Consider the following 24407-nt stretch of genomic DNA (forward strand, 5'->3'; position numbering starts at 1 on the left):
TCATGACCATGGGGTATAGACGGTTCCGCAGGAGCCATGGGCACTCTTAAGACTTTTCAATGGGTGTGAACTGGCTCCTCCCTCTATGCCCCTCCTCCAGACCTCAGTTTTAGAAATGTGCCCAGGCAGACTGGATGCACTCTGAGGAGCTCTACTGAGTTTCTCTGAAAAGACTTATGTTAGGTTTTCTATTTTCAGGGAGAACTGCTGGCAACAGACTCCCTGCTTCGTGGGACTGAGGGGGCAGAAGTAGGAACCAACTTCCTGAAGAGTTTCATGGCTCTGCTTCTGGCTGACAGGACACCATTAGCTCCTGAAGGGAACTGAACGCTAGCCGTGCCTAGATGCTCACTCCCACAACACGCCGTCACCCCCCTCACAGAGCCAGAAGTCAGAAGACAGGTGAGTAGAAGAAGACAGATCTTCTATCAAGAAAAGTGATGGCTGAGGTACAGCGCGGCTGGCGGGAGCGCAGCGCGCCATTGCTGCCCACACACACAGGCACTGCAGGGTGCAGGGCCTCTATAAACTGGCAAAAAGGGGGCATAAGATGCCCAGGCACAGCCCTACCCCTGCCAGTATAAATATTATGAAAAGTTTCTGAGGTAAAAAGGGCGGAGCTTCTTCCTCAGGCAGCCAGCACACTGCTTAGTGCCATGTTCTCTCTCCTCAGGCTGCAGAGACATCGCTGGTCCTCCTTCACTTCTGACTACAAGTATCGGGGTGCAAAACACAAGCAAATTTGGTGCTTTACAAGCGTGTATTACTGTGTAAAAAGCGCTGCATGTCAGTGGGCATTCTGTGTTCACAGGCATTAGATACTGGCGCTGGGGTTGTGAACTGGCTGCTCCTAAACTGTGTCCCTCTGACAGATTTTACTGTGGGTCTGTCCCCTATAAGTCCCAGTGTGTCTGTGTGTGTGTTGTACATGTGTGTAAGACATGTCAGAGGCAGGGAGTTCCTCCCCGGAGAAAACCATTTTAGGGACACAGTGTAATGTGGTGGCGCTGCCGGTACACCAAGAGCCTGCATGGGTAAAAGAAATACGTGATAGTATGCATCATATCAATAGGATATTAGATAAGTCTGAATCTCATGCTTAGTGCTGGAGAAAATCTGTGGAGGATGTGATTTTTCAGGGCTCTGTTCTTCCATCCGCAGGCGACCCCTCTGGGTCACATAAGAGACCATTTGCGAATATTGTTAATACTGATACCGGTGTATAGATTGCGCAAATTTAGTCCTAAATGATTACATGAAATAGAAGAGCGTTACTTCCCTTTTGTTTCTTTATGGGGAATAACTTCTCGGGTATCACCATATATTGAATTGTCTGAAAATGTGTCAATGGGTTGCAAGCATATAGTAAGTTTCAGTCCTGAAGCTACCTACCTGTTTGTGGAACTAAAAAGCTGTGTCTTGTAAACCACATTGTGTGTGAGGTCATCCCTATTGATATTGAGTATCCGGAACTCTGTGGGCTTTTTGGATCGATGAGTATAGAGCCATCTCTAGCACCAGTGTTATTACATGCTTTTAAATTTCTTTTGTTTCCTGAAGTTCAGGTGGATATCAGAAGAATCATTTTCCTTCAAGCTGAAATTTTGCGCAATCTATACACCGATTTATTTGTAAACAGTTGTATATGGAAAATTGGTGGATTTTTCCGAGGTGTATATGCTGTATTTTTTAATGTCTGTCTAGCGCAAATTCACACAAATACTTTTTGGTACTTAATACTGATACCGACACGGACACTGATTCTTGTGTCGACGATAGTGACTCCAGAGAAATAGATCATAAATTGGCAAAAGATATACAATATATGATTGTGGCTATAAGGGAAGTTCTGGAAGTCACGGAAGACACTCCTGTACCTCAGGAGAAGGCTTATTTCTATAAAGAAAATAAATCTAAGGTCACTTTTCCTCCTTCCCACGAGCTTAATACACTCTTTGCAGGGATGTGGGTGAATCCCAAAAAGAAATTTCGTATTCCCAAGAGAGTTCAGATAGCTTATCCTTTCCCGGTGGAGTACAGGAAAAAATTGGAGTCACCCCCTGTGTTAGACAGTGCACTGTCCAAGTTCACAAAGAAGGTAATTCTCCCTGCACCTGGCACGGCTTCACTAAAAGAGCCGGCAGACCGAAAGATGGAAACTACATTGAAATCCATTTATGTTGCCAATGGTACGCTGCTCAGGCCCACAATTGCTTGCGCGTGGGTGAGTCACGCCATTGAAAAATGGTCAGAAAGCGTGTCATCAGAAATTGACACGATTGATAAAGATGAGATACTCCTTAAGTTAGGGAATATCAAAGACGCTGCTGCATACATGCTAGAAGCGATGAAAGATATTGGACCCTTGAGTTCACAATCTGCTACCATGGCAGTATCGGCTCAGCGGGTGTTGTGGATTCGCCAATGGAACGCGGATGCAGATTCCAAAAGAAATATGGAGGCTCTCCCATATAAAGGTGAGGCCTTATTTGGCGATGGACTGGATGCGTTAGTCTCGGCGGCTACCGCAGGTAAGTCAACATTTTTGCCCTCTGCGCCTGCACCGGCAAAAAAGATATATCACCCGCACATGCAGTCCTTTCGGCCCAATAAATACAAAAAAGCGAGAGGTTCCCCCTTCTTTGCTTGTAGGGGAAGGGGAAAGAAGTCCACAGCAGCTTCAGGTTCCCAGGAGCAGAAGTCTACCCCTACTTCTGCCAAATCTTCAGCATGACGCTGTGGCTCCTTTGCGGGAGGCCGCTCGGGTGGGGGCACGTCTCAAACTGTTCAGCCAAGGTTGGATTCTGTCTGGCCTGGATCCCTGGGTGTTGCAAATAGTGTCCCAGGGATACAAGCTGGAGTTTCAAGACGTTCCCCAATGCCGATTTTTCAAATCGACCGTGCCAGCTTCTCTTCCAGAAAGGGAAGCAGTAACAGCGGCAATCCAAAAATTATGTCAGGATCAGGTCATAGTCCTGGTACCTTTGTCACAACAAGGGGAGGTGTTTTATTCAAGCCTTTTTGTAGTTCCAAAGCCGGATGGCTCGGTCAGACCGATCCTAAACCTGAAAAATCTGAATCTCTACTTGAAACGATTTAAGTTCAAAATGGATTCACTGAGGGCAGTGATTTCCAGTCTGGAGGAGGGGGACTACATGGTGTCTGTAGACATAAAAGATGCTTACCTGCATGTTCCCATTTATCCTCCTCACCAGGCTTATCTGAGATTCGCGGTTCAGGATTGCCATTACCAATTCCAGACGTTACCTTTCGGTCTCTCCACGGCGCCGAGAGTATTCACCAAGGTGATGGCGGAGATGATGGTTCTCCTGCGTCAAAAAGGAGTCAATATAATTCCTTATCTAGATGATCTCCTGATAAAGGCGAGATCCAGGGAGCAGTTATTACAAAACATCACACTCTCCCTGTCAATACTCCAACAACACGGTTGGATCATAAATTATCTAAAGTCACAGTTGGAACCGACGACAAGATTGTCTTTTCTCAGGATGATTCTGGACACAAAAGTTCAGAGAGTATTTCTTCCAGTGGAAAAGGCTCTGGTAATCCAGAAAATGGTAAAACAGATATTGAAACCATCGAGTGTGTCGATCCATCAGTGCATTCGGTTGTTGGGGAAGATGGTGGCAGCCTATGAGGCCATACAGTTTGGCAGATTCCATGCCAGGGTATTCCAGTGGGACCTGTTGGACAAATGGTCGGGTTCCCACCTACACATGCACCGGAAGATAATCCTGTCGTCAGAAGCCAGGATTTCGTTCCTGTGGTGGCTACACAGTTCTCACCTACTAGAGGGACGCAGGTTCGGGATTCAGGACTGGCTCCTGGTAACCACGGATGCAAGTTTCCGAGGCTGGGGAGCTGTCACTCAGGGAGAAAGCTTCCAGGGAAAATGGTCAAGTCAGGAAGCCTGCCTTCACATAAACGTGCTGGAATTGAGATCTATTTACAACGGCCTTCAACAAGTGGTACATCTTCAAGATCATCCCGTGCAGATCCAGTCGGACAATGTAACAGCAGTCGCATACATAAACAGGCAGGGCGGAACGAAAAGCAGAGCGGCAATGGCAGAGGTGACGAAGATACTTCTCTGGGCAGAAAGACATGTAAAGGCTCTGTCTGCAATTTTCATTCCTGGAGTAGACAACTGGGAAGCAGACTTCCTCAGCAGACACGATCTCCATCCAGGAGAGTGGGGCCTACACCAAGAAGTCTTCACAGAGGTGACAAGTCTTTGGAGAGTTCCTCAAGTAGACATGATGGCATCTCGTCTCAACAAGAAGCTTCAGAAATATTGTTCCAGGTCGAGAGACCCTCAAGCAATAGCAGTGGATGCGCTGGTAGCCCAGTGGGTGTTACGGTCGGTGTATGTCTTTCCTCCACTTCCGCTGATCCCAAAAGTGCTCAGGATCATAAGAAGAACAATAGTTCGAGCAATCTTCATTGCCCCAGACTGGCCAAGGAGGGCTTGGTACCCAGATCTTCAGGAGTTGGTCATAGAAGATCCTCGTCCTCTTCCTCTTTACGAGGACCTGCTGCAGCAGGGGCCATGCATGTATCAAGACTTACCGCGGCTACGTTTGACGGCATGGCTGTTGAGCGCCGGATCCTGGCCCGAAAGGGTGTTCCCAAGGAAGTCATCCCCACCCTTATTCAGGCCAGGAAAGGAGTAACGTCAAAACATTACCACCGTATTTGGAGAAAATATGTGTCTTGGTGTGATTCCAAGAAGGCTCCTACGGAAGAGTTTGAGTTGGGACGTTTTCTCCATTTTCTGCAGGCTGGTGTGGAGGAGGGCCTACGATTGGGATCAATCAAAGTCCAGATTTCGGCCTTGTCAGTGTTCTTCCAAAAACAATTGGCCTCTCTTCCAGAGGTTCAGACCTTCGTGAAAGGGGTTCTGCACATCCAGCCTCCATTTGTGCCTCCAGTGGCACCATGGGACCTTAACGTGGTGTTGCAGTTCCTTCAATCAGATTGGTTTTGAGCCTCTACAAGAGATAGAGCTGAAGTTTCACACTTGGAAAGTGGTGATGCTTTTGGCAATGGCACCCGCACGGCGGGTCTCTGAATTGGGGTCCTTGTCTCACACGAGCCCTTAACTGATCTTCCATGAAGATAGGGCAGAGTTGAGGACTCGTCAACATTTTCTTCCGAAGGTGGTTCCATCTTTCCACATAAACCAACCTATTGTGGTGCCAGTAGTTACTGACACGTTCACTGAGTCAAAGTCTCTAGATGTGGTTAGGGCTTTGAAGATTTATGTCGCTAGAACAGCTCGAATACGGAAAACAGAGTATTTGTTTGTCCTGTATGCTCCCAACAAGATTGGGTGTCCTGCTTCCAAGCAGACTATTGCACGTTGGATCAGAAGTACGATTCAGCATGCTCATATTACGGCTGGATTGCCGTTACCGACGTCGGTGAAGGCCCATTCCACTAGGAAGGTGGGCTCATCCTGGACAGCTGCCCGGGGGGTCTCGGCATTGCAACTTTGCCGAGCAGCTACTTGGTCGGGGTCAAACACATTTGCTAAATTCTACAAGTTTGACACCTTGGCCGATGAAGACCTCAAGTTTGGTCAATCGGTGCTGCAGGGTCATCCGCACTCTCCCGCCCGTACTGGAGCTTTGGTATAAACCCCATTGTCATGAAGTGGACCCCAGCATCAGGGCCGTCTTAATGGCAGTGTAGGCCCCTGGGCACAGCAATGCATTGGGCCCCCTACCCATCCTCCAGCGGTAGGGGTGGGGGGTGCTATCAGCGGCAGCTTTGATGTCCCGTGGGTGGTAGTGGGTGTTCTATCTTCCGCTCAGCATGTAGGACCTGGAGCAGTAATTTCAGCTAATTGCTCCATTACTGCACAGATGGGGCGGGAGGGAGAACACTAAACTGTAGAAGAGGGCATTGGGCTGAATGAAGGAGCCCCGGTACATGACTTCCGGGGTGGTAGGGGGTGTTTAATACACAGGGGAGGGATGGATAGTGGAGTAGGCTTAATATTCATCATTTTCTGGTGGGAGGGCAGCTTGCTTGACTGCAGATATCTCAAGTTCCTGAAAATTTATTTCTTTGTTTTGAATGGGATAAAAAACTAGAGATTCCCACCTTTCAGAAGGTTTTGGGGACTTGGGGATCAGAGTTCAGGAGCCAGAGCAATCCTCCAATGAATATATAAAACTGTATACCAGGCGCTTGGAGCTGGAGCAGGGACCAGCTGCTGGAAGGCTGATATCTCTGGTTCTGGGCACAGTAGTGACAAGCTGCCAGCGTCCAGCAAAAGGGGAGAGTTCCAGCTTTTGGATTATACCCTCAGAAAAACTCTAAGTCAGACAGAACCTGAGATATCTGGCTGGGAAGAGCAATTAACAGGCTCGGATAGGGACCACTGCTTTCACGTTGGATATCTCCGGTTCCCCAAGGACGATTTTCAAAAATCTGGTACCCCTGGAAAGAGGGGACCCTCAGCTATCAGCCTAGGGCCCTTATACTCCTGGGGCCCTTGGGCAAGAGCCCATTGAGCCCATACGGAAAGACGGCCCTGCCCAGCATCCTCTAGGACGTATGAGAAAACAGGATTTTGATACCTACCGGTAAATCCTTTTCTCCTAAACCATAGAGAATGCTGGGCGCCCGACCCAGTGCGTACTTTACCTGCAGTTTTGTTATTAGAGTTACACAAGTTGTGTTATATTAGTTTCAGTATGTTGCTGTAATTGGTTCATGCCTGTTGGCGTGTGTTCTGTTGAATGCCATGTTGCGCGGCATGGTTGAGGTGTGAGCTGGTATGTATCTCACCACTAGTTTAAAGTAAATCCTTTCCTCGAAATGTCCGTCTCCCTGGGCACAGTTCCTATAACTGAGGTCTGGAGGAGGGGCATAGAGGGAGGAGCCAGTTCACACCCATTGAAACGTCTTAAGAGTGCCCATGGCTCCTGCGGAACCATCTATACCCCATGGTCATGAAGTGGACCCCAGCATCCCCTACGGACTAGGAGAAAAGGATTTACCGGTAGGTATCAAAATCCTGTTTTTACATGCTTAGAAAATGCAAACAGAATTCTCTGTGCACTGGATGCAGGAAGGTAGCCAAGGATGGGAGCTGCTGTGCCTGTCTATTTTCAGCAGCTCCTCTGATGCAGTTACGGAACATCCAGTATCTGCCTCCTCTACATTCTCATTTAGTCAGCTCAGCCACAGTCTGCGGATTTAGAACAGTGCCAGTGGTGAGTCACACTGTTATTAAAGTCAGATAGAGTACTGTATGTGTATGTGGGTGGGCAGTAAGTTGGTGTGGGGGGTGACAGTTTGCAGTTTGAGAGTGTGTGTGTTTGGGTGAGGGGGCAGTCTGAGTGTCTGTGTGTGTGTGTGTATGTGTGTGTGTGGACAATCTGTAGTCCGAGTGTGTGTTGGAGGGAGGGGGCAGTCTGAAGCCCAAGTTGAAAGTACACCAAAAATGTGTGAGAGGCATTTGGGTGGTAATCCTATATAATAAAAGGCTAACACTGCTCCTCACCTCTATGGGAGGTATTCAAGTAATTTTGCGTCAGCGGCCATTAGATGACGCCTGATGGACCAATTCAAGTGTTGCTCTGTTCTGGCACGCACAGCCGCCAGCACTGACATATACAGTATCTCTATCTATCTATCTATCTATCTATCTATCTATCTATCTATCTATCTATCTATCTATCTATCTATCTATCTATCTATCGATAGTGTGTGTGCGTGTGTGTGTGTGTGTGTGTGTGTGTGTATATATATATATATATATATATATATATATAAAAATATATAGCTCCATATAAGAAATGGCACTCAGAGTCGACGTTATCAGCAAATTGGACTATGCTGACCAGGGCATGCTGTTCAGGTCAAGTGAGTGCCGGCAATATATGGATTTATATATATATATATATATATATATATATAGAGCAAAAACAAAAGAGGCGGCACTTCCAGATTTGTAAAGGTGAAAAGCTTTAAGTCATAGATCGACGTTTCGGGGGTCTCACCCCATCATCAGGATAACAAGTGTACATAAACAATAAAACATTTATACTCACAGTCTGCCTGCTCTCCCGCCCACCGCCGGCCGCAGCCCCGGGACCCGTCTATACACTTCCGGGATCCAGCCGTTGACGTCACCGGAAGCGGGGAACCAACGGGGACCTGCGTCGGAAGGGTAAGGGAGAAACACACAGAGCGCCCATGAGTCACCATGACAACAAATACACAGAAAAATCGAAAAACGTGAAAACAACAGTTACGATGTGGGGGAAAAGCCCCACAATATAAAATTGTGCCAAAACAACAATAGTGACTGCACTGGATGACCGACCTACTAAAAAAAAAAAGCAAACATATAAATAAATAAATACATGAAATAGTAAAAGAAGATGCAGGCAATTAATATGAGACAGCGCAGCAGACATAGGGAACCAGTGCAAATGCAAACCTCTAGAATGAAAATGCAATATGCTGTAACAATGTTCTAGATTATAGCTGGCAGTCAACTGGCCCTAGAGGAAATTCCTCTACATTAGAGGGCTATATAGGATACCGTGTAGGCTAACAAAGCCAGCACAGATATAAACCTAGATGAAAGAGGATAGGCTTAACGCCTCATTCAGCCCCTTGGGGCTGACTGCGTCAAGAGTAAAAATCCACCAAGCCTCAAGTTGGAGGAGTTTTTTGGCCCGATCACCTCCTCTGAGGGATTTGGGTACCTGCGCTATCATCCTATACCTCAGAGTCGACATGCTGTGTCGGGCGCAGGCAAAGTGTCGTGCTACGGCCTGATCACTAGTCCCCGCAATTAGAGCCGCCCTAATCGCGGTTCTGTGTTGGGCAATACGCTCTTTGAATTGCCTCTCTATCTTGCCCACGTAGTGAAGACCACATGGGCAAGACAGCAAATACACAACAGTATGTCACAAAAAGCACCTAGACAATCTGAGACGCACTTGTTCCCATGGGTAAACAGATACACCAGTAAAGTAAAATCACCAGCAAAAGGGCCAAGCAGTTATGGCCCATAATAAAATCTGAGCCCGAGCTACTATCTTTACGCAATGCACGCCTGCTACCCAGCTTTACGAGGGGTCCTAACATCAAGGATTTGGTAGTACGCACAGATATTACGGGGATGGGGCAACCAAAACAACATTTTCTCACGAGGAGATGTTACGCACACCAGTGCTAACAGGAGTATACCGGTGTATGAACAGAGAGGGAAGCAAAGCAAACGAACTCACAGACAGTATAACATAACATACACAGGAGGTGATGGAATAACTAATAAACACAAAGTGAACGGGGAAGCCCAAAGGCTCAGGAATTGGGTGTCTCCATAGTGTCAGGAATGCTCAGACGGAATAGAGCGGACAATGAAGCGATGTGTAGTGATTTCACATGTGGAGCACCTGAAATGATGTTGCTAAGAGCAACAGAAAAAACCCCAAAGGGTTACCAACGGGTGTGGGAATAAACTCCTTGGTCAGAGATAGAAATATAGACACAAGGAGAGTATCCACAATCCTAACCCCCACTTGCAGGGCACAGGTTCAGCTTACTGCCACTAAACTGACACCTGGACGCCCTGCACAGTGAGGGAGGATTAAACAAGCAGGTCTGAGAGTACAGCCGCAAACCTGCTGGGTTCACAGAATAGCAAAAGAACCCCAGCAGGTCAAACAACTGACTCCAGTCTTACTGCTAGGTCCGGATTGGCAGAATGAAGTACCGAATCCCAAGGCCTATTCGCAGTAAGCAACAAGTAAATACAAAGTCACACAGTACTAGCTAACTCTCTGGAACTGACTAACAAACAAAGATTCAGCAGCATTTGCCTAGCCTGAGAGGATGGTTTATATAGCAGGTGCTGTCCACGCCCCACTCAGACCTCACAGACTGTGAGCACAAAACCAGCGCCGGATTCCCTGCCGTGCACAGAGCCTGTAACCATTACACAGTAAAAACCCGGACCGGAGTATCAGCTGAGCTCAGGTTACTTCGCTAACACTTGCCCCCCGGTTGCCATGGCGACGTGGCAGCACAGAGCAGGAGATCCTAACAGTACCCCCCCTCTGACGAGGGGTCAAAGAACCCCTACCACCGGGTTTATCGGGGAACTGCGAGAAGAAAGAGCGTATCAGTCTGGGGGCATGAAGATCACAACTGCGCACCCACGACCGCTCCTCCGGGCCATACCCCTTCCAGTGCACCAAAAATGACAGCCGACCCCGAACCATCTTGGAGTCAAGAACCCTTTCAACCACAAACTCCCTCTGACCCCGTATCAGAAGAGGAGAAGGTCTTCCACTGGAAGAAGGATTACTAACCGCCAGTTTTAAAAGGGAACAATGAAATGTTTTATTGATACCCAATGAACGGGGCAGATCTAACTGAAATGCCACCGGATTGATAACCCTGGTGATCTTATAAGGGCCGATGAACCGGGGGCCTAACTTATGAGATGGCTGTCTCAACTTCAAATTCTTGGTGGACAACCAGACGAAGTCTCCTAATTTGAAGCTGCAGGGTCTTCTCCGCTTATCAAAAACCCTTTTGGTCACTAATGACACAGACACAAGGGCTTTCTTCACTTTCCTCCAAATACCCCTAAGGACCGAAACAACAGAGGAACCACCAGGCGTGGAATCCAGGGGGTCAAAAGAATTGGCCTTAGGATGATGCCCATACACACAAAGGAAGGGAGAGATCCCTGTAGCAGAGTGAGCCGCGTTGTTATAGGCAAACTCCGCCATGGACAGATGAGCAACCCAGTCAGTATGACACTTGGAGACATAACACCTGAGGAACTGCTCCAAGGACTGGTTCACCCTCTCAGTCTGCCCATTAGACTGTGGATGGTAGCCTGACGACAAGCTCACAGAAATCTGGAGATCAGAACAAAATGCCCTCCAGAATTTGGCCACAAACTGGGATCCATGGTCAGAGACCACATCAAGTGGCAACCCGTGGAGGCGCACAACATGCTGCATAAATAACTCAGACAGGCGTCTGGCCGATGGCAACCCAACCAGTGGAACGAAATGCGCCATCGTCGAAAATCTGTCAACGACAACCCAAATGGCTGTCATCCCCGAGGATTTGGGCAAGTCCACCACAAAATCCATGGAAATGTGGGTCCATGGCTTAGACGGAATAGAGAGTGGATGTAATGGGCCGACAGGAACCCCTCTAGGAGTTTTATTTCGGGCACAAACGTCACATGCCCGAACCCACTGAGCCACATCCCTAGTCACTGAGGGCCACCACACCGCTCTAGACAGCAACTCCCGAGTTCTGGCAATACCCGGATGCCCTGCCGACCTCTTGGCATGGAATTCCAGGAACACTCGCTGTCTTAACCTAGGAGGCACAAACAAGAGACCTACCGGAAGGTCTGGAGGAGCCTGCTCCTGTGCTCTAAGGACTAATGACAAGAGGTCCTGGGTAATGCCCACTTTAATACATGATGGGGACACAATGGGCAATGGCTCCTTGGTGGTCTCTTGAACTGGAGCAAAACTCAGCGAGAGCGCATCAGCCTTGATGTTTTTTGACCCAGGGCGATATGTTATCAAAAAATTAAAGCGAGCAAAAAACAAAGCCCATCGTGCCTGCCTGGCATTGAGCCGCTTCGCTGACTCTAAATATGCCAGATTCTTATGGTCGGTGAGAATTGAGACCACAAACTTAGCCCCCTCAAGCCAGTGTCTCCACTCCCCGAGTGCATCCTTTATAGCCAACAATTCCCGGTTACCCACATCATAATTCATCTCGGCAGACGAAAATTTACGGGAAAAGTAAGCACAGGGATGAAGGCGATTATCAGACACCCCCATCTGAGAGAGCACTGCCCCAATACCTATCTCAGAGGCATCCACTTCTACCACAAAAGGACGCTCTGGATCTGGGTGTCGCAGCACCTTGGCCGAGACAAATGCCCTTTTGAGACGGGCAAAGGCCGCTTTGGCCTCACAAGACCAGTGAGCAACATCCGCCCCTTTCCTAGTGAGTGCCACCAAGGGGGCCACTATAGACGAAAATCCAGCGATAAACCGTCTATAAAAATTTGCAAAGCCCAGAAAACGCTGAAGCGCCTTCAAACTAGTGGGCTGCACCCAATCCAGGACTGCCTGTACCTTAGAACCCTCCATTTGGAAACCTTCTGAGGAGATAATATACCCTAGAAATGCGATTTGCTGGACTTCAAACTCGCACTTCTCCAGCTTCGCCCCAAGCTGGTGGTCTCTGAGTTTCTGGAGGACTAAGCGTACATGCTTCCGATGTTCCTCCAGGGAATGAGAGAAGATTAGGATGTCATCTAGATAAACAATTAAGAATCTATCCAAATATTCCCTGAGCACATCGTTCATGAATTCCTGAAAGACTGCCGGGGCATTAGAGAGCCCAAAAGGCATCACCAAATATTCATAATGCCCTGAGTGGGTATTAAAGGTAGAGATGAGCGCCTGAAATTTTTCGGGTTTTGTGTTTTGGTTTTGGGTTCGGTTCCGCGGCCGTGTTTTGGGTTCGAACGCGTTTTGGCAAAACCTCACCGAATTTTTTTTGTCGGATTCGGGTGTGTTTTGGATTCGGGTGTTTTTTTCAAAAAACACTAAAAAACAGCTTAAATCATAGAATTTGGGGGTCATTTTGATCCCAAAGTATTATTAACCTCAAAAACCATAATTTACACTCATTTTCAGTCTATTCTGAATACCTCACACCTCACAATATTATTTTTAGTCCTAAAATTTGCACCGAGGTCGCTGTGTGAGTAAGATAAGCGACCCTAGTGGCCGACACAAACACCGGGCCCATCTAGGAGTGGCACTGCAGTGTCACACAGGATGTCCCTTCCAAAAAACCCTCCCCAAACAGCACATGACGCAAAGAAAAAAAGAGGCGCAATGAGGTAGCTGTGTGAGTAAGATTAGCGACCCTAGTGGCCGACACAAACACCGGGCCCATCTAGGAGTGGCACTGCAGTGTCACGCAGGATGGCCCTTCCAAAAAACCCTCCCCAAACAGCACATGACGCAAAGAAAAAAAGAGGCGCAATGAGGTAGCTGTGTGAGTAAGATTAGCGACCCTAGTGGCCGACACAAACACCGGGCCCATCTAGGAGTGGCACTGCAGTGTCACGCAGGATGTCCCTTCCAAAAAACCCTCCCCAAACAGCACATGACGCAAAGAAAAAAAGAGGCGCAATGAGGTAGCTGACTGTGTGAGTAAGATTAGCGACCCTAGTGGCCGACACAAACACCGGGCCCATTTAGGAGTGGCACTGCAGTGTCACGCAGGATGTCCCTTCCAAAAAACCCTCCCCAATCAGCACATGATGCAAAGAAAAAGAAAAGAAAAAAGAGGTGCAAGATGGAATTGTCCTTGGGCCCTCCCACCCACCCTTATGTTGTATAAACAAAACAGGACATGCACACTTTAACCAACCCATCATTTCAGTGACAGGGTCTGCCACACGACTGTGACTGATATGAAGGGTTGGTTTGGACCCCCCCCAAAAAAGAAGCAATTAATCTCTCCTTGCACAAACTGGCTCTACAGAGGCAAGATGTCCACCTCATCATCACCCTCCGATATATCACCGTGTACATCCCCCTCCTCACAGATTATCAATTCGTCCCCACTGGAATCCACCATCTCAGCTCCCTGTGTACTTTGTGGAGGCAATTGCTGCTGGTCAATGTCTCCGCGGAGGAATTGATTATAATTCATTTTAATGAACATCATCTTCTCCACATTTTCTGGATGTAACCTCGTACGCCGATTGCTGACAAGGTGAGCGGCGGCACTAAACACTCTTTCGGAGTACACACTTGTGGGAGGGCAACTTAGGTAGAATAAAGCCAGTTTGTGCAAGGGCCTCCAAATTGCCTCTTTTTCCTGCCAGTATAAGTACGGACTGTGTGACGTGCCTACTTGGATGCGGTCACTCATATAATCCTCCACCATTCTATCAATGTTGAGAGAATCATATGCAGTGACAGTAGACGACATGTCCGTAATCGTTGTCAGGTCCTTCAGTCCGGACCAGATGTCAGCATCAGCAGTCGCTCCAGACTGCCCTGCATCACCGCCAGCGGGTGGGCTCGGAATTCTGAGCCTTTTCCTCGCACCCCCAGTTGCGGGAGAATGTGAAGGAGGAGATGTTGACAGGTCGCGTTCCGCTTGACTTGACAATTTTGTCACCAGCAGGTCTTTCAACCCCAGCAGACTTGTGTCTGCCGGAAAGAGAGATCCAAGGTAGGCTTTAAATCTAGGATCGAGCACGGTGGCCAAAATGTAGTGCTCTGATTTCAACAGATTGACCACCCGTGAATCCTTGTTAAGCGAATTAAGGGCTCCATCCACAAGTCCCACATGCCTAGCGGAATCGCTCCGTGTTAGCTCCTCCTTCAATGTCTCCAGCTTCTTCTGCAAAAGCCTGATGAGGGGAATGACCTGACTCAGGCTGGCAGTGTCTGAACTGACTTCACGTGTGGCAAGTTCAAAGGGCATCAGAACCTTGCACAACGTTGAAATCATTCTCCACTGCGCTTGAGACAGGTGCATTCCACCTACTATATCGTGCTCAATTGTATAGGCTTGAATGGCCTTTTGCTGCTCCTCCAACCTCTGAAGCATATAGAGGGTTGAATTCCACCTCGTTACCACTTCTTGCTTCAGATGATGGCAGGGCAGGTTCAGTAGTTTTTGGTGGTGCTCCAGTCTTCTGTACGTGGTGCCTGTACGCCGAAAGTGTCCCGCAATTCTTCTGGCCACCGACAGCATCTCTTGCACGCCCCTGTCGTTTTTTAAAAAATTCTGCACCACCAAATTCAAGGTATGTGCAAAACATGGGACGTGCTGGAATTTGCCCATATTTAATGCACACACAATATTGCTGGCGTTGTCCGATGCCACAAATCCACAGGAGAGTCCAATTGGGGTAAGCCATTCCGCGATGATCTTCCTCAGTTGCCGTAAGAGGTTTTCAGCTGTGTGCGTATTCTGGAAAGCGGTGATACAAAGCGTAGCCTGCCTAGGAAAGAGTTGGCGTTTGCGAGATGCTGCTACTGGTGCCGCCGCTGCTGTTCTTGCGGCGGGAGTCCATACATCTACCCAGTGGGCTGTCACAGTCATATAGTCCTGACCCTGCCCTGCTCCACTTGTCCACATGTCCGTGGTTAAGTGGACATTGGGTACAACTGCATTTTTTAGGACACTGGTGAGTCTTTTTCTGAGGTCCGTGTACATTTTCGGTATCGCCTGCCTAGAGAAGTGGAACCTAGATGGTATTTGGTAACGGGGGCACACTGCCTCAATAACTTGTCTAGTTCCCTGTGAACTAACGGCGGATACCGGACGCACGTCTAACACCAACATAGTTGTCAAGGCCTCAGTTATCCGCTTTGCAGCAGGATGACTGCTGTGATATTTCATCTTCCTCGCAAAGGACTGTTGAACAGTCAATTGCTTACTGGAAGTAGTACAAGTGGGCTTACGACTTCCCCTCTGGGATGACCATCGACTCCCAGCAGCAACAACAGCAGCGCCAGCAGCAGTAGGCGTTACACGCAAGGATGCATCGGAGGAATCCCAGGCAGGAGAGGAATCGTCAGAATTGCCAGTGACATGGCCTGCAGGACTATTGGCATTCCTGGGGAAGGAGGAAATTGACACTGAGGGAGTTGGTGGGGTGGTTTGCGTGAGCTTGGTTACAAGAGGAAGGGATTTACTGGTCAGTGGACTGCTTCCGCTGTCACCCAAAGTTTTTGAACTTGTCACTGACTTATTATGAATGCGCTGCAGGTGACGTATAAGGGAGGATGTTCCGAGGTGGTTAACGTCCTTACCCCTACTTATTACAGCTTGACAAAGGGAACACACGGCTTGACACCTGTTGTCCGCATTTCTGTTGAAATACCTCCACACCGAAGAGCTGATTTTTTTGGTATTTTCACCTGGCATGTCAACGGCCATATTCCTCCCACGGACAACAGGTGTCTCCCCGGGTGCCTGACTTAAACAAACCACCTCACCATCAGAATCCTCCTGGTCAATTTCCTCCCCAGCGCCAGCAACACCCATATCCTCCTCATCCTGGTGTACTTCAACACTGACATCTTCAATCTGACTATCAGGAACTGGACTGCGGGTGCTCCTTCCAGCACTTGCAGGGGGCGTGCAAATGGTGGAAGGCGCATGCTCTTCACGTCCAGTGTTGGGAAGGTCAGGCATCGCAACCGACACAATTGGACTCTCCTTGTGGATTTGGGATTTCGAAGAATGCACAGTTCTTTGCTGTGCTGCTTTTGCCAGCTTGAGTCTTTTCCTTTTTCTAGCGAGAGGCTGAGTGCTTCCATCCTCATGTGAAGCTGAACCACTAGCCATGAACATAGGCCAGGGCCTCAGCCGTTCCTTGCCACTCCGTGTCGTAAATGGCATATTGGCAAGTTTACGCTTCTCCTCCGACAATTTTATTTTAGGTTTTGGAGTCCTTTTTTTTCTGATATTTGGTGTTTTGGATTTGACATGCTCTGTACTATGACATTGGGCATCGGCCTTGGCAGACGACGTTGCTGGCATTTCATCGTCTCGGCCATGACTAGTGGCAGCAGCTTCAGCACGAGGTGGAAGTGGATCTTGATCTTTCCCTAATTTTGGAACCTCAACATTTTTGTTCTCCATATTTTAATAGGCACAACTAAAAGGCACCTCAGGTAAACAATGGAGATGGATACTAGTATACAATTATGGACTGCCTGCCGAGTGCAGACACAGAGGTAGCCACAGCCGTGAACTACCGTACTGTACTGTGTCTGCTGCTAATATAGACTGGTTGATAAAGAGATGTCTATGTAACTATGTATGTATAAAGAAGAAAGAAAAAAAAACCACGGTTAGGTGGTATACAATTATGGACGGACTGCCTGCCGAGTGCAGACACAGAGGTAGCCACAGCCGTGAACTACCGTACTGTACTGTGTCTGCTGCTAATAATATAGACTGGTTGATAAAGAGATGTCGTAGTAGTATGTATGTATAAAGAAGAAAGAAAAAAATACCACGGTTAGGTGGTATACAATTATGGACGGACTGCCTGCCGAGTGCAGACACAGAGGTAGCCACAGCCGTGAACTACCGTACTGTACTGTGTCTGCTGCTAATATAGACTGGTTGATAAAGAGATGTCTATGTAACTATGTATGTATAAAGAAGAAAGAAAAAAAAACCACGGTTAGGTGGTATACAATTATGGACGGACTGCCTGCCGAGTGCAGACACAGAGGTAGCCACAGCCGTGAACTACCGTACTGTACTGTGTCTGCTGCTAATATAGACTGGTTGATAAAGAGATGTCTATGTAACTATGTATGTATAAAGAAGAAAGAAAAAAAAACCACGGTTAGGTGGTATACAATTATGGACGGACTGCCTGCCGAGTGCAGACACAGAGGTAGCCACAGCCGTGAACTACCGTACTGTACTGTGTCTGCTGCTAATATAGACTGGTTGATAAAGAGATGTCTATGTAACTATGTATGTATAAAGAAGAAAGAAAAAAAAACCACGGTTAGGTGGTATACAATTATGGACGGACTGCCTGCCGAGTGCAGACACAGAGGTAGCCACAGCCGTGAACTACCGTACTGTACTGTGTCTGCTGCTAATATAGACTGGTTGATAAAGAGATGTCGTAGTAGTATGTATGTATAAAGAAGAAAAAAAAACCACGGTTAGGTGGTATACAATTATGGACGGACTGCCTGCCGAGTGCAGACACAGAGGTAGCCACAGCCGTGAACTACCGTACTGTGTCTGCTGCGACTGGATGATAAATGATATAAAAAATATATATATATCACTACTGCAGCCGGACAGGTATATATTATATATTATATAATGACGGACCTGCTGGACACTGTCTGTCAGCAGAATGAGTTTTATTTTTATAGAATAAAAAAAACAACAACACACAAGTGAAGTCACACGACGAGTGTTTAACTTTTTCAGGCAATCACAATATAAGTATACTACTAACTATACTGGTGGTCAGTGTGGTCAGGTCACTGGTCAGTCACACTGGCAGTGGCACTCCTGCAGCAAAAGTGTGCACTGTTTAATTTTAATATAATATTATGTACTCCTGGCTCCTGCTATAACCTATAACTGGCACTGCAGTGCTCCCCAGTCTCCCCCACAATTATAAGCTGTGTGAGCTGAGCAGTCAGACAGATATATAATATATATAGATGATGCAGCACACTGGGCTGAGCCTGAGCAGTGCACACAGATATGGTATGTGACTGAGTCACTGTGTGTATCGCTTTTTTCAGGCAGAGAACGGATATATTAAATAAACTGCACTGTCTGGTGGTCACTCACTATATAATATTATGTACTCCTGGCTCCTGCTATAACCTATAACTGGCACTGCAGTGCTCCCCAGTCTCCCCCACAATTATAAGCTGTGTGATCTGAGCAGTCAGACAGATATATAATATATATAGATGATGCAGCACACTGGGCTGAGCCTGAGCAGTGCACACAGATATGGTATGTGACTGAGTCACTGTGTGTATCGCTTTTTTCAGGCAGAGAACGGATATATTAAATAAACTGCACTGTCTGGTGGTCACTCACTAGTAAACTCTCTGCACTCTCTACACTTCTACAGTACTCCTCCTAGTCCTAAGCTCCAGTAAATCTCTCTCTCTTATAATCTAAATGGAGAGGACGCCAGCCACGTCCTCTCCCTATCAATCTCAATGCACGTGTGAAAATGGCGGCGACGCGCGGCTCCTTATATAGAATCCGAGTCTCGCGAGAATCCGACAGCGTCATGATGACGTTCGGGCGCGCTCGGGTTAAAAGAAAAGCAAGGCGGGAGGATCCGAGTCTGCTCGGACCCGTGAAAAAAACCATTAAGTTCGGGCGGGTTCGGATTCAGAGAGACCGAACCCGCTCATCTCTAATTAAAGGCAGTCTTCCATTCATCCCCCTCTCTTATTCGGATTAGATTGTAAGCACCGCGTAGGTCAATCTTAGAAAAAATGGTGGCAGTACGAAGCTGGTCAAACAAAACCGAAATGAGAGGCAGTGGGTACGAGTTTTTAATCGTGATACGGTTCAATTCCCTGAAGTCGATGCAGGGTCGCAACGAACCGTCCTTTTTACCCACGAAAAAGAACCCCGACCCAACTGGGGACTGTGAGGGTCTGATAAATCCCTTAGCCAAGTTCTCCTGAATGTACTCTGCCATAGCCTGAGTCTCAGGACGTGACAGGGAGTACAACCTGCTCTTGGGAAGCTTAGCATCCGGCAACAAATCAATGGCACAGTCATAGGGGCGATGGGGAGGTAGTACCTCCGCAACTTTTTTGGAGAACACATCTGCAAAATCTGCATAACATCCTGGCAATCCTGGCAAACTTAGCTGCGAGAGCCTGACTGGAAGGCTCAAGCAACTCCTGAAACAATCACTACCCCAACTAAGAATCTCCCCAGAGACCCAGTCAAATTGAGGGTTATGGGCCCTTAACCAGGGTAACCCCAAAACCAATGGGGCAAAAGAACAGACAGTCACATAAAAAGACAATTTTTCAGAGTGTGTGGCTCCAATAAACAAAGGAATTTGGCTGGTGCAGGAGGTAATTTTACCCTGGGACCACAGCCGGCGCTAACCACTCAGCAGCTCCTGCAAGGCAGGGAGGCGCTGGTCGGAAGAGGCGCTCTCCCTGCTCTGCTGTTGCTGCTGGCTCCTGGTTGCCACTGCGTCTGTCACACAGTATGACAGATGCAGGCAACGTGAAGTGCGGCTCCGGCTCCCTCCCTCCTGTTTCCACCACTCCTCATGGCCGTGGCTAGGGGGGCATGTCACCTGGGTGTCTGATAGGAGAGGGCGCCTATTCCCCCTAATGCTCCAGTCTCTATGCAGCAGCCGTCAAGATGAAACTGAACATAAACTACATCTCCCAGCAGCCCTTGCTGCCGGGAGCTGTAGTTTACTTTCAGTTTCATCTTGCAGTGATCAGCTGAACAGGATTGAGGGGGCAGAGGTAGGGGGACAAGTTTTCCCAGCCTTTCCCCACCCCCTCTTCCCCCCCAATGCCATTAATCATGGCAGTGCACTCTAAACTAAGAAGTTACCTGAGGTCCGAAAAGGGGGCGGGGCTAGACGGCACTGTACTACACAGTGCCTTGCCAGTTGCCAGCAGTATGGGAGAATGGAGGGAATGTGAGCAGCAGCATGGCCAAAACAGTGAGTGTGACTCAGGGAAGGGCACTGTGTGTGTGACTGCTATATGTGTGTATAAATGTTTGCTTGTGTGTGACTGTATGTGAATAGGTGTGTGACTACATAGCTGTATGTGTGCTGGTATGTCACTATATGTATATGTGTCTCTATCATCCAGGATTAAGGACCAGCAAGTCCGAAACGCGTAGGTGAACAATTAGCAAGTGAAGCCCTGACGTCACTCAGCCTGCGCCAGACGGGTGAGGGGACGAAAGAACAAACAGAAGTATCGGGAACCAGCCGAAGGGCCGTGATCCACACGGGAGAGCCGAAGTTTGAGCGTGACTCAAGGTAGGCAGCGTTAGGGAGAGACAGTCAGGTTTCCCCGACTGCAGCCGCAGCGCGGATCGCAGCTCCGGCAATTGGAAAGGAACACACGTACAGGACTTCCACATCAGCACAAAAGTGCTGTAAACTTTATTTACTAATCCTTTTTTTTCCCACAGGTGTTTGCAAACTTACATTTCAATTTAGCGCTCCCTTCCCCATGTTTCTAGTATTATCAGTGTTAAAGGAGCAGCTTCACATTTTAATATAAGCGCGGGTCATTTGTCATATTTACTACGTGTGGTATAATGTGAATACGATTGTGATACTGTGTGGCGTAATTTGAATTGGGGATACTATTATGTGGCCATGCCCCTTCCATGTGAGACCACGCCCCTTTGCCGAGCACTGTCCCTTTCTTCCATATGGGAGGGCGCAAATTTATTGTTTGCAGGAGGGCGCCGGACACCCTAGCACCGGCCCTGCCTGGGACAATGGTTCCCCGTTTAACCCACAGATCTCAATCTCTGATGCCAAAGGTACTGAGGGAACAGAGTGTTCCAGGGCGAATTGACGGTCCATAAAAACCCCATCGGCCCCACTGTCAACAAAGGCCTCAGTCTTGACAGTTTGACCGAGGATCTCCAAAGTCACCGGAATGAGAAAAGTCTTTTTGGGAAATTCTGCCTTCTGGCCTGACAGGATATTTCCCATCACCCTCAGGCCCTGAAGTTTTCCGGTTTTTCTGGGCATGATACTACAACATGACCTTTATTCCCACAGTACAAACACAAACCCTGCTGTCTCCTCCGTGTCTTCTCACGCGAGGAGAGGCGGGTAGCCCCAATCTGCATAGGCTCCTCGGAATATTCCTCAGAGTCTGAGGTTCCCTTGGGAAAAAAGGAAACTGCGGTCTCCCTTTCAAGCCTACGCTCTCTCAGCCGTCTATCCACCCGGATGGATAACTGCATGAGCTGATCTAAGCTATCAGGCGAGGGATATTGTACCAGTTGGTCCTTTATCTGGTCAGAAAGGCCCCTTCGGTACTGGATTCTCTGCTGGGTCATTCCACTGGGTATCATGAGCCAACCTCCGAAACTCCGTACTATAAACCTCAGCTGGCCGTCGCCCTTGCTTAAGAACCGTAATCTGAGCCTCGGCTGAAGCCATCTTGTCAGGGTCATCATACAAAATGCCCAGTGCCGTAAAAAAAGCATCAACACTTTTAAGCGACGGACAGTCAGGCTGTAACCCATATGCCCAGACCTGTGGGTGTCCTTGTAGCAAGGAAATCACCATGCCCACCCGCTGAATCTCCGACCCAGAAGACTGGGGCCTAAGCCTGAAATATAGCTTACAGCTCTCCTTGAAACAAAAGAACTGCGAGCGATCTCCAGAAAAACGATCTGGGAGATTTACTTTCGGCTCCTTAACCCCTGAACTTGCCGCTGCTGCTGCGGGAGCTCCGCTAGCGGCCTGCGGGGTGTTCATTTTAATGGACATCTCATTAAATTGTCGAGTCAGGACCTGCACCTGATCGACCACCTGTTGCAAAGTATTTTGAGGGGTATGCTCCATATTCCCACAAAATTTCAACAGGAGTAGGGCTGCTGAATATGTTACGCACACCAGTGCTAACAGGAGTATACCGGTGTATGAACAGAGAGGGAAGCAAAGCAAACGAACTCACAGACAGTATAACATAACATACACAGGAGGTGATGGAATAACTAATAAACACAAAGTGAACGGGGAAGCCCAAAGGCTCAGGAATTGGGTGTCTCCCTAGTGTCAGGAATGCTCAAATGGAATAGAGCGGACAATGAAGCGATGTGTAGTGATTTCACATGTGGAGCACCTGAAATGATGTTGCTAAGAGCAACAGAAAAAACCCCAAAGGGTTACCAATGGGTGTGAGAATAAACTCCTTGGTCAGAGATAGAAATATAGACACAAGGAGAGTATCCACAATCCTAACCCCCCACTTGCAGGGCACAGGTTCAGCTTACTGCCACTAAACTGACACCTGGACGCCCTGCACAGTGAGGGAGGATTAAGCAAGCAGGTCTGAGAGTACAGCCGCAAACCTGCTGGGTTCACAGAATAGCAAAAGAACCCCAGCAGGTCAAACAACTGACTCCAGTTTTACTGCTAGGTCCGGATTGGCAGAATGAAGTACCGAATCCCAAGGCCTATTCGCAGTAAGCAACAAGTAAATACAAAGTCACACAGTACTAGCTAACTCTCTGGAACTGACTAACAAACAAAGATTCAGCAGCATTTGCCTAGCCTGAGAGGATGGTTTATATAGCAGGTGCTGTCCACGCCCCACTCAGACCTCACAGACTGCGAGCACAAAACCAGCGCCGGATTCCCTGCCGTGCACAGAGCCTGTAACCACTACACAGTAAAAACCCGGACCGGAGTATCAGCTGCGCTCAGGTTACTTCGCTAACACTTGCCTCCCGGTTGCCATGGCGACGTGGCAGCACAGAGCAGGAGATCCTAACAGGAGAGGAGGCTGTTACAGATGTACGGGGTGCACTACCTATAGTGCTTTAATCACAGGCAATAAGTTCAGGCATCCCTATTCTGGTAAGGAATTTTTTATTAGACCTGCCCTCACTTGCTCCTCAAAATTTGTTGTGTATTTGCTGTCTTGCCCATGTGGTCTTCACTACGTGGGGAAGACAGAGAGGCAATTCAAAGAGCGTATTGCTCAACAGAGAACCGCGATTAGGGCGGCTCTAATTGCGGGGACTAGTGATCAGGCCGTAGCACGACACTTTGCCTGCGCCCGACACAGCATGTCGACTCTGAGGTATAGGATGATAGCGCAGGTACACAAATCCCTCAGAGGAGGTGATCGGGCCAAAAAACTCCTCCAACTTGAGGCTTGGTGGATTTTTACTCTTGACACAGTCAGCCCCAAGGGGCTGAATGAGGCGTTAAGCCTATCCTCTTTCATCTAGGTTTAGATCTGTGCTGGCTTTGTTAGCCTACACGGTATCCTATATAGCCCTCTAATGTAGAGGAATTTCCTCTAGGGCCAGTTGACTGCCAGCTATAATCTAGAACATTGTTACAGCATATTGCATTTTCATTCTAGAGGTTTGCACTGGTTCCCTATGTCTGCTGCGCTGTCTCATATTAATTGCCTGCATCTTCTTTTACTATTTCATGTATTTATTTATATGTTTGCTATTTTTTTTTGAGTAGGTCGTTCATCCAGTGCAGTTACTATTGTTGTTTTGGCACAATTTTATATTGTGGGGCTTTTCCCCACATCGTAACTGTTGTTTTCACTTTTTTTCGATTTTTCTGTGTATTTGTTGTTATGGTGACTCATGGGCGCTCTGTGTGTTTCTCCCTTACCCTTCCGACGCAGGTCCCCGTTGGTTCCCCGCTTCCGGTGACGTCAACGGAAGTGTACAGACGGGTCCCAGGGCTGCGGCCGGCGGTGGGCGGGAGAGCAGGCAGACTGTGAGTATAAATGTTTTATTGTTTATGTACACTTGTTATCCTGATGATGGGGTGAGACCCCCCGAAACGTCGATCTATGACTTAAAGCTTTTCACCTTTACAAATCTGGAAGTGCCGCCTCTTTTGTTTTTGCTCTGCATGTGGGATTCACTATCTCCAGGAAGGCACACCAGTAAGGTTGGTTCTATGGGGCCACGCTGTCCCTAGTGAGTGCCGGGTTTTCTTCTTGGATATATTGCTACAGGCAGCCCAGTTTGGAACCTGTTCAGCTACCAAGGCACCTGCAATCAGCGACATTTATATCTTTCAGGACTTGCAGCAC

At 48.0% G+C, this 24407-nt stretch overlaps 1 long non-coding RNA gene across 1 annotated transcript; it reads left to right on the forward strand.

Annotated features, from left to right (window-relative positions):
* Window positions 1–20176: 20176 nt before the first annotated feature.
* Window positions 20177–24078, forward strand: LOC134947736 (uncharacterized). Its single transcript, XR_010182734.1, has 3 exons — window positions 20177–20299; window positions 20454–20626; window positions 23991–24078. It is a non-coding gene; the product is annotated as an uncharacterized LOC134947736 (long non-coding RNA).
* Window positions 24079–24407: the final 329 nt, after the last annotated feature.

This window comes from Pseudophryne corroboree, chromosome 8 (assembly GCF_028390025.1).
Source record: "Pseudophryne corroboree isolate aPseCor3 chromosome 8, aPseCor3.hap2, whole genome shotgun sequence".
Classification (NCBI taxonomy): Eukaryota; Metazoa; Chordata; class Amphibia; order Anura; family Myobatrachidae; genus Pseudophryne; species Pseudophryne corroboree.